Source organism: Cervus canadensis, chromosome 11 (genome assembly GCF_019320065.1).
Source record: "Cervus canadensis isolate Bull #8, Minnesota chromosome 11, ASM1932006v1, whole genome shotgun sequence".
NCBI classification, from domain to species: domain Eukaryota; kingdom Metazoa; phylum Chordata; class Mammalia; order Artiodactyla; family Cervidae; genus Cervus; species Cervus canadensis.
The window spans coordinates 54,680,358-54,690,932 of NC_057396.1; the positions used below are offsets into that span (position 1 = coordinate 54,680,358).

Below are 10,575 nucleotides of genomic sequence, written 5' to 3' on the forward strand. Positions count from 1 at the left end.
AATTCTAGGAGAGATGTTTTGAGAGAAAGATGCTCATACCTGTGCACACACTTGACCCATCTTCCAATGAAGATAATTTTGACCCAGAATATCTCATTTGCATAAGATGAATTGAGAGACGAATCATATACATTTGTGAGTGGAATGCTTTTTTCTTTATGGAAAAAGAAGCCTAAAGATTTTTCTTAAATCTGCTGTTTTAAATCACAGGACTGGCTTGCCACCATTATAATTACCTAATTTTTGTGTTATCCCACTTGACTTTTATATCCCCAAGACTCTGCTGCATATCTGAATATAATAACTTAGACCAGGGCGTTGGAAACTTCCCACAGGAACAGTTCCCTCGATCCCCATCTTCGTCGGATAATATGACAGCTTTATCCCTCACTACATCCACTATTATTTTTCAGTTCTCATTATTATACCTTTAATTCTATCTCACCCATTTATTTCTAGTTCTTTACAATTTCTCTTCCCAGTTACAAACTATTATCTCTCTTTTATTATCATTTTTCCCCTAATCATCTTCTATTATCTCTTATTTTAGTACTTGGCTTTCCCTCTTTGATGTCTTTTAGTTTGAACTTCAGGTAATTTGACCCTTTTTGTTAATTCTTTGACTTATCATAGGTCCATTATCTATTATTTTTTTCCATCTTTCATCTTTTTTCTATATATTGAAATTCACACAATTGTATGGTTTAGCTGCAGCCGGCAGGGTGATGAGCTGTGGAGAGCTGTCAGAAGGTGAACAAACAGGCTTTTATGATAAAAGGTTGAAGTCGAGAACACATGAGGTTAAAAAAAGCATTTATTATAGGATTTAGAGAATTGAATGTACATGACATGCTTCTAAATAAAGGAGAAAAAGTACACTGAGTAGGTAATGACATCATGACAAGAGGAAAGCACTATTTATCTCATCAAAGCTTAGTGAACTTAAATACTAAATCGCATAAAGCATGCATTTTCAAAATAGTTTGTGGAAGGTTAGATCAGAAAATCCACATTTGAAGTCTGTATGCATACACCAGAAGCACTGGCTGTTGGAAATAGCACCTGACCTGGGAGACAGGAGATTTTACCACTTGTTTAACTTTTTTCTTTTTGACTTTTATTTTTTCCTCTATAAAATGGAATTAATAGACCATATTGCAATAGTTATAGACCCTAGAGTTCTAGACTCTTGTCATACCATCTATGTGGCAAGATCTGGAAGAAAAGTTAAAAATTTTCTATTCATATGCTCTTGAATTTAGGTAGATTCGAATGCTAATTGTGTGCTTTTGATAATTATTCTCAGCTACTTCCGTTTTCATGTATTAAAAAAAAGACGTTGCTACACATGATGATGCATTTAATCAAAACTCATGGGATTTTAAAAAATTATTTTTTAAAATAACTCCTGTGAAGAATCTTAATGTATATTCCTTTTAGCTTAGTAATTCTACTTTAGCAATATATACAAAGAAAAGTATGATAAATAAAGGGGAAAACCTTTAACCTTTGATGCAGAGGTAGTTAATGCAGTATTTCCTTAAAATAAAATAAGCATGTTTTTGAAATCATGTGGATATCCAATAAGGAAGGAAATGGTTAAATAACTTGTCATGAAGCACGTTTGAGAAGAGATCAAACATTAAAAAATATTTTATTTTTTTAGGTAAAAAGCCTGTTTCAACATTATGTAAATAGTAAGATCTTAATGGTGTTAAAATGCTTGGAAGGAAAACAAATAGAAACCAAAATAGTGTGTTTGGGCAATCTGGATGGGTTTGAGTACTTCTATGTTCTCTAAATTTTTTGTTATAAGATTGTTAATTTTTAATGGAGGGAAGATTAACATACTCGTTTGATAAATCTGGTACAACAGTTAAGGAAATTCTCTATGTTCCTTCTGTGTAGCAGGATTGTATTTCTCAGACCCAGTGCATTGTTAGGAGGGATGTTTGAGAGCTGTAAATATGAAACTTAAGCTAAATCAAACCAAACCAAATCTCAGAAAAGACATAGTTCATCTATCTAAGGGATTATATATATTGCACTGAATTTTACAGCATCTGATTGCCTGTTGCATTACATAAGAAACAGTGAAGTAATTGGCTTTTATTGATCTGGAGTTTTATTTGCCTAATTTCATGTGTTCACCCTGGAGCGTGAGACTCAGCAGCCAGGTCCTGCATTTCCCTCTTCTGTTTCCTATGATATGTTGCTACCTCAACTTCACAGCCAAAGCACATTGTCTATTTACTGAAGCACTTTTGTGGGCAGAGTGCTGTCTTTCCTGCACCTGTTGGCTGCAACAGATTAAAGGATTTTGGAAGCTTCTTGTTTGTAATGTATTTTCCCGAAAAGCTAATCATTAAATGCAGCAATGTAGGAAAAGCCAGTTGGAAGATGAGGGCAGAAGGAGACAGCCTGTATTACTATTACTCCAAGTGACATGATAACATAGAAAATGAAATTTCAGGGATTTTTGGGTCCTTATTTACTCTGATGCTAACCAAAGTTATCGTTACCTTGGCAACCCTCAAAGCTACTGAAAATCTAGACAGGGAACATAGCAGATACTTCACCCTCTTGTACTGCACCATGGAGTCAGGAAATATTAAGTCATGTTAAATATAAATCACATGCTCTATGCCTTCTATAAATGGCTTTAGAATAACATAATTTCCTCAGTCACATTTTCTCAAGTCATCATTTCTTTTTCCCTTTTATTTTCTTAAATGGCACAGCTCAAAGGAAGCAACCACATTAGAAGCAGGAAAAATGTTCGTGAGAGCAAAGGAGAAAGGACAGACTAATTGAAGTGATATGAGAAGCGTTTCAAACTCTTCTCCAAAATAAGAATCGGCTTCACTGTATTTAAAAATCCCTGGAAGGAGTTTCCTCGTCATCTCTGTTTTCAGCTTATTGACTTCTAGGGATGTGAAAAATGTACTGGATAAGAGAAACAGCTGGGGTTTTAAAATCAATCCCACTATGAGTCTGAATATTCTGCAGAGTTGAGAGATGCTGCTCAAAGCACTCAGCCTTCTTGCCAACCTCTACTCACGTGTAAAATGAATGTGCTGCCACATGGTGTGGAGATGCTTGCTGCTCTAAGTGTGGTCTGAGGACCAACAGCATCAGCCCTGCATGGGAGCTTATTGAGGAAAACTTTGAGTACACAGCCCAAGTCAAGTTGTGTCATAGTCCCCAGACTTTCTGGGTCATAATCTGCTTTGTAACAAGGTCTTCAGCTGATCTGAGAGGCACTGTATAATTTGAGAGTCTCTGATAGAGATCTTGACACCATGTCTTGGCTCAAGAAAGATGCTCAAAAACCACCCATCCTGTTCTCCTTGTATGTAACAGATAGGACTTCACCCTTGTTTCAAAACAGATGGACCCTAATTCTAAGGCTACACAAAAACCCAAATGGTCATCCTTCAACTCCTTTTTATCACTGTGAATTTTTCACAGGGTTGATGTTCTGTTCTTCTGTGCAGTTTAACACTTTAATCCAGCATTAAACACAGAATGTGCTTAATTAGTCATATTATATGCATCATTACCTAATCCAAATGCTTAGCTTCTGGAGGTATTTATAACACATTAAATTCCAATCTACACACTGGAAGCCTAAGTTAACATAATTATACTAAAATCACAATTAAATATTTGAAGAGTAGTTGAAGAATGGACAATTTTTTAGGTAAATTCCGAATTTTTGTAATCTGGACTGGTTAAGGGCTTTGAGTCATATTTCATGCCTTTGACTCTTTGTAGCAAGGGACTTGCTACCATTTATAAAAATGTGTCAATAATAGAATTAATATGAACTACCTAATCCAGGGTCAGTGAGAATGGTTATATTTGCCCCTCTGTTATTATGTTTAGAAATTACTGCTTTTTAGATGGATAGGCATCTGCATGGACCCACATAGAAGTATATGGAAAACCCTTCAATACATAAAAATTATGTAATCTTATCATTCATCACCACTCATTATAAAAAATTAAGAAAAAGTTTGAATCATTGAATAAATAAAGACAGCCAGATTATTATTTTAAATTATATACAGTGATTTGAATAAATCATTTAACAAAGTATTCCCAAGTAGAGATCCCCAGGGACCCACTTTAATGAAAACTGAAAATGCCTTTATAATTAGCAATCGTGTGCATTAAAATTTTACTTTCTTAAACAGTTTAAATGTGCTTTCTGCCAGGCTTGCCTCATCTTAATGATAGAAGGATCCTTTCTCACCTGGTAATGCTTTTGACAGCCTATCACCTCCCTCTTCTACTACCCCATGGTAAGCAGGAGTGTTATCCAGGCAAAAACATGATGGTAGATATTTCATATTGAAGATCCCAGAAGAAAAATATTAACTTGCCTGTATCAGAGATAACCTGACCTCCGAAATCTTTGTTCCTTTCTTTGAGCATATTCACTGAGAAAAGTTTCAAGTGCAAACTTTAACCAAGAACAATTCTTTCACATTCAAAATTAATAGGGACATATTGACAATCTTTAAAAAAATTTTATTTTATTCATTTATTTGGCTGTGCTGGGTCTAAGTTGCAGCACATGGGATCTTTGATCATTGTTGGAGCACAGAGGATCTTTTAGTTGTGGCATGTGGGATCTAGTTCCCTGACCAGGGATCGGACCCGAGCCCCCTGCCTTGGAAGTGTGGAATCAGAGCCATCAGCTGACCATAGGGAAGTGCCTTGACAAAAGTTTAAGTTAGAAAACTTGGCAATCCCTTTCCTCACCATAGAATGACAAATTAATTTTATAGTATAAACGTTTTAGCATTTCTTCCCTTGGCAGTAACTGAGTTATGTCTCAGGATACAGATTCTAGCTGTGACCTTGAGTCTTGTAGACTTGACTGGATCATTTAACCATTTGTAACCTAGTTTGTAGGGGGCACGGACTCTGTCCTATACACTGATGCATCTCCGTGCCTAGAAGGGTATCTACCCTACACATTGAACAAACAAATATATCAAACCTTCTGTATCTCTTTATAGGGAGAGTTGACAGCACAGCCTCCCAACTGGAGTGACCTATTTTATTAATAGCCCTAGGTGGTTATTTATAGGTCTGCTGAAATACAGTTTCCCTCCCCCAGCCTCAGGGCCCCAGGGCAGGGCCTGCGGCAGCTGGAACTCTGGGTAATTTCTTAGGAGATTCTTCCATTAGTTCAGTGGCTCCACAAAGTGTTGTCATTTTCTATGTGTGCCATGGTGTGGAAAACATTGGGAAGCTCTTAATTAGAGCAAGAGTGATAAACACTAAACAGGGACCAGGCAGATAATTTGAGTGGAATCAAGCTGGCATAGGTACCTGCTAACTGATAGGTTGAGCCCTGGTTTAGAAAGCAAGTGTGATGAATATGAAAATGCTATTTCAGACTGAAACTGATCACAGAAACTTAAATCCTGAAGGCATCAGACACAGACATAGAATATGGAAGTGCACATTTTTGTGAAATTATTGATATATTTCTGATTTGAGTTACATAAATATCATCATCTAAAACATGCAGACTCAGAATGCTATACTTCTGCCTGTCAGTTTTATCCCCTATCCTTCACCATTTTTGATCCTCATTTTTTCCATGCTTATTTCACCTTTTCTATTACTAATCAGAGTTCATTTCTTTCACTTCTATTCCAAGCTTGTAGATGTAATTGCACACACTGATTTGTGTCAAAATTTTTATTTTGTGCCCTCAATGTGTTTTTTGTTCATGATACCACAATTCCTTTTTTCACTGTCTTTTATATAAGGGCCTAGAAAACACCATGCCTTATACTGAAATCTTAGGAAATAGATTACTATGACATAATTCGTGTCTTGAGAAGCTCACCATCTAGTAGAAGGAGAGCATATGATAAGCTTTAGTAGAAACAATAATGAACTTTTCTTGATCTCTAATTGGGTACTAGAAATTATTCTAAGCAAGTTTTCATTTATTATTTCACTTAATCCTCATGAAATACATGTTTAGACCCTCTGTGCTAATCTAAATTTTCTGAAAGCTACCATAAATTCCTATGTTTTCCTGTGTATTTCAACGCCAGACAGACTTGACACATTTTCATGTTGCATTCTTGCCATATGCACTCAGTTACCCTTCCACTCCTGATCCTTCTCCCATACCAAACCCACGGGTACTTACATAGCTATGATCTATGTATCTATAAGGGTTTATTTTGGTCTGGACATGGCATGCTTCCATATTTCAAAGGTGTCAGTGAATCTCAGTTATACACATAAGCTATAATTTATTAAGATATATCAATGAACAAGAAATTCTCCATAGACTATCTCCAACACTCACAGCAGTCCTGCAAAGTAAGAATAATAATCCTACTTCAAAAATGAGACCAGGGACTTCCCCGGCAGTCCAGCAATTAAGACTCTGTGCTTCCACTGCAGGCAGCATGGGTTTGATCCATGAATTAAGATCTGGCATGTCATGTGGTGTGATTAAAAAAAAAATGAGGCTAAAAGAAAGTAGTCAGTTTGTCTGAGTTCACATAAATGGGCTGTGGTGGTTTAATTAATAAGTCGTGTCCGACTCTTGCGACCCCATGGACTGTAGCCTGACAGGTTCATTTGTCCATGGGATTCTCCAGGCAAGAATACTTACTAGAATGGGTTGCCATTTCCTTCTCCAGGGGATCTTCCAGATCCAGGGATCGAACCCCGGTGTCTGAATTGCAGGCAGGTTCTTTACCAATTAAGCTATGAGGGAAGCTTTCACATAAATAATAAGTACCAAAACTTGGATTCATGTTCATATTTTACTTTAAAATCTAGGATTAGCCATTGCTTCTCTCTTACTTAAAGTGATTTAGTCTAGCCATTTGTCAGATACTAATAAACCCATCTGCAACTTCCCCTGGCAAGTGGTAAAACATCTTATACCTTTAAACGAAAATGGCAAGGTTTCTATTTCATCTAGAGACCTCTTGGTCAGCTCTGGGTCTTTGAAAGTTAAAATATCATAAAGTTGAAATTACCTTTAAAATGAAATCCTTTTTCCAATGAGGATGTTTAGATTCTGACCCTTGACCTATGTAGACATTGTTTATATTTCCTTTTTTAGCAAACCTTTTGTCTCTCTGAACTGCCCCCCCTCCTTTTTTAAGAATAACTATCTCTATTTCTTCATCTTGTCTTCATCAGAGTTTCAATTCTCTTTTCTTTCCCTGTTCCCTTCAGAACATGTTGAATGTTAATGTACCAAGTGTAATGTGCTCAGCCGGTGCTTCATCCTCTTTCTTCTAGTAACAGATTCGGCTTTCACCCACACTCCGTGCTGCCACTGGCCCTGAAAGTGATCATAGGATGAAATCATGGCCAACCATATTACCCCATCTCTCTGTCAGTAGTGATTGGGACAAAGGTTTCTATATGGCTACAGCATGGCCAAACAGAATTTTTCTCAGGGATTGCCATCAGGGTATCGGGCCAAAAGAAGCTTTCTCTTTTCACTGGAACAGCTAATCTGACACTCTTGATAGAAATGTCCTCTGCCAGTGGAGAAGGCCTATATGAAATAACAGAGGATAAGACCAACATATAAAATGAGCAGTGATAAGCAGAGAGAGAAACTGGCTCTGAGACTCTATTTTCCATCCTTCAAGTCAAGGTTTTATCAGCCCTCTCTCCAGGTTTATAGGTTAACTGAAAACTGTTGTCAGTTTTTCTATAAATACAAAAATTCCCTCCTTGCATATGGAGTCTCTGTCATTAATAAGGGGGAAAAAAATCTTAATAGGTGCACTCTGTATTAAAGTATAGAGCTTGGAACTGAAAATATTGAAAAAAAAACAACAACAAGAAGCATGCCACTTCCCTTTCTTCAGATAGTCTTATCCTACAATAAGACCAAAGAATCTTTTCATTTTCTCAGCAGCCATGGCAATACTACCAACTCACAATAAGCTTGCTAAAAAAATATTAATATCTATGAATCTTACATTTAATCTAATGTACTAATGAGCTTAGATTATATTAGAGCCTGAGTCTATAATCCAACATGTTTTTCTTTTCTACAGCTTCATATACTTTGCACATTTGAAAAGCTTATGCTTCCTGACTCTAGCTTGGTGCCCTTGGACCCAATCTTATAATTTAGGTAATGTTAAAATTTGAAGAATATCTATCTCTTTGATTATTGTGAGTATAGAGTTCATGTCAAGGGATAATCACAATGCCTAACATATAGTAGATGCTCAAATGCGATAGCTATTTTTAAGAAGAAAGAAGGAAAAAAAAAAGATCTTTGAAAAACAATAGAAAATTGTGCTCTAAGATTTAATCAGTCAAGTAACTAGGACATTTGATATGGTTTTAGGCACTCATAAGTCTATTTCCTTGTATGATTATCGAGGTTATGTTTCTGTTGTGACTGCCAAATGCCTTGCTTAATCCAGATGAACATAAACCACTTTTTTAGAATTTTTGTCCAAAGGAGAATGAAGCTAGACTGACCTGACTCATCCTTTGTAAACTTTTCCTAGTTCCTGCTGATCTCCACTTCCATTTCTAAATGTTTGTAAAGCATTTCTTTCTTTTTTTTTTTTCCTTTTTGACTATATACATTTTCCTTTATTGATGATACATGACCAGGTAGGGCTCCCTAATGCTCTCCCTTTTCTTCAGGAAGTCTGGCATGGAAACTTTTGAGGATGGATGATTCTCAGTGTGTTGGGGGATTGAGTTGGGGCAAAGGCTCCTCAATAGCTGAGGGCCTCTTTTTTCCTTCTCTTGTTTTCACTGAGGCTCATGGTTCAGGGAGCTCTTATTCCTTGGAAACCACATGGATCGTAAAGCCCACCACCCTTTTGCTTTTGCCAAACTCATTGTCATAGCAGGAAATGTGCTTGACAGAGAAGTCACTGAGGGTGATGCCAGCCCCAGCATTAAAGGTGAAAGAGGGTGTATCACTGTTAAAATTACAGGAGGCAGCCTGTTCCTCTGTGTCATCCAGGATGCCCTTTAGGGGACCTTCTGTTGCCTGCTTCACCACCTTCCTTCTTGATGTCATCATATTTGGCAGCTTTCTCCAGACTATAGGTCAGATTCATGACACATTGGAGCTGAGAAATGGGAGGCCATGCCAGCCAGTGAGTTTCCAGTTCAGCTCAAGGGGTGACCTTGTTCATAGTCTTAGCAATGCCCATAGAAGCAGGGAGGATGGTCTTCTGGGAAGCCCCACAGCCAGCATGCCACAGCTTCCCAGAGGAGCCATCTGAGACTTTCTGTGTGGCAGTGTTGACACAGACAGTGGCCTTGAGTGGCAGGCATCATGAGTTGCCAAAGTCATCCTGGGTGACCGTGGTCAGAGGGGCCAAGCAGCTGGTGGTAGAGCAGGCATTGCTGACAATACTGACAATATTGAGGTTATGGTCATGATTCTCATGATCCATGCCCAAACATGTGGACATCGGCAGAAGGGACAGGGATGATGAAGACCCTTGGGCTCCATTCTTTCGGTGAGTCCCAGGCTTCTCTAAGTTAATGAAGGCATCAGTGGTTTCTACAACATATTTAGCACCAGCATCACCTCATTTGATGTGGGTGCTTCCAAGCATCCCGTCTTGCTCTTGGAAGGTGGAACTAGGCCTTCCACTGATGACAAGCTTCCCATTCTCAGCCTTGATTGTGGTATAACTTGCTATGGAATCATGTTGGAGCAAGTAGACCATGTAGCCAAGGTCAGCGAAGGAATCATTGATAATAATATCCATTTGACCAGAATTAAAAGCATCCTGGTGACCAGGCACCCAATATAGCCAAATCCATTTACTCTGACCTTCATGACTATGTCTCAGGGATGTGGCTAGTATTGCACAAGAAGATGCAACTGTCTGTCAAAGAAGGAAAAGCAAAGAGCCCCATTTCTTTAGTAATTATGAAATTGTGCTTAAGATCTACTTCAGGCTTTAAAGTTTGTATGTAGCTAATCACTGTCTTTTTTAAAAACAAAATAAGAACCACCACTGTTTACTTGTAGCCTTGAGGCACCGAGCCCATTTGTCTATGATGGCTCAACACCACTGAAAACAGCACAGTAATTTCAAACACAAGTTTTTAGTAGCCTGAAATGTAGCCTCATTTAATTCAGCAGGTGCTTTTCTATAATTCATCCAACTACACATAATGGGAAGCTCCTCTTACCAATAATGCTCGTTATGCATATTTTTATTCTGAAGATCATTCTCAATACATAAAAATTATGTATACATAAAAATATATGAATATGTATAAAATTTTATTAGTTCATAAAAGAAATCATTATGTGTCAAAATTTCATGTTTATTTTATTACCCTTGCTCTGGAAATTGGTATTCATGCATCTGGGTTATAAATGTCATTCCCTGCTTGTTCTCAATTGGTTTCATGAGTGAATCACTGGCCACCACCTACACTTTGTTCTTGTGTCAGACCTGCCGTCCTCCATAATAGCAAGCGGTCTCAGAGGTTTATCTGTGTATTTTTTCCCTTTCCCTCCACATCCAATTTAGTTGTTTGATTATTCCAGATAGAGTTCAGACA

The 10,575-nt window shown here is 37.6% G+C and overlaps 1 pseudogene; it reads right to left on the reverse strand.

The window, feature by feature from the left end:
• Positions 1-8,818: 8,818 nt before the first annotated feature.
• Positions 8,819-9,667, reverse strand: LOC122449332 (annotated as a pseudogene).
• Positions 9,668-10,575: the final 908 nt, after the last annotated feature.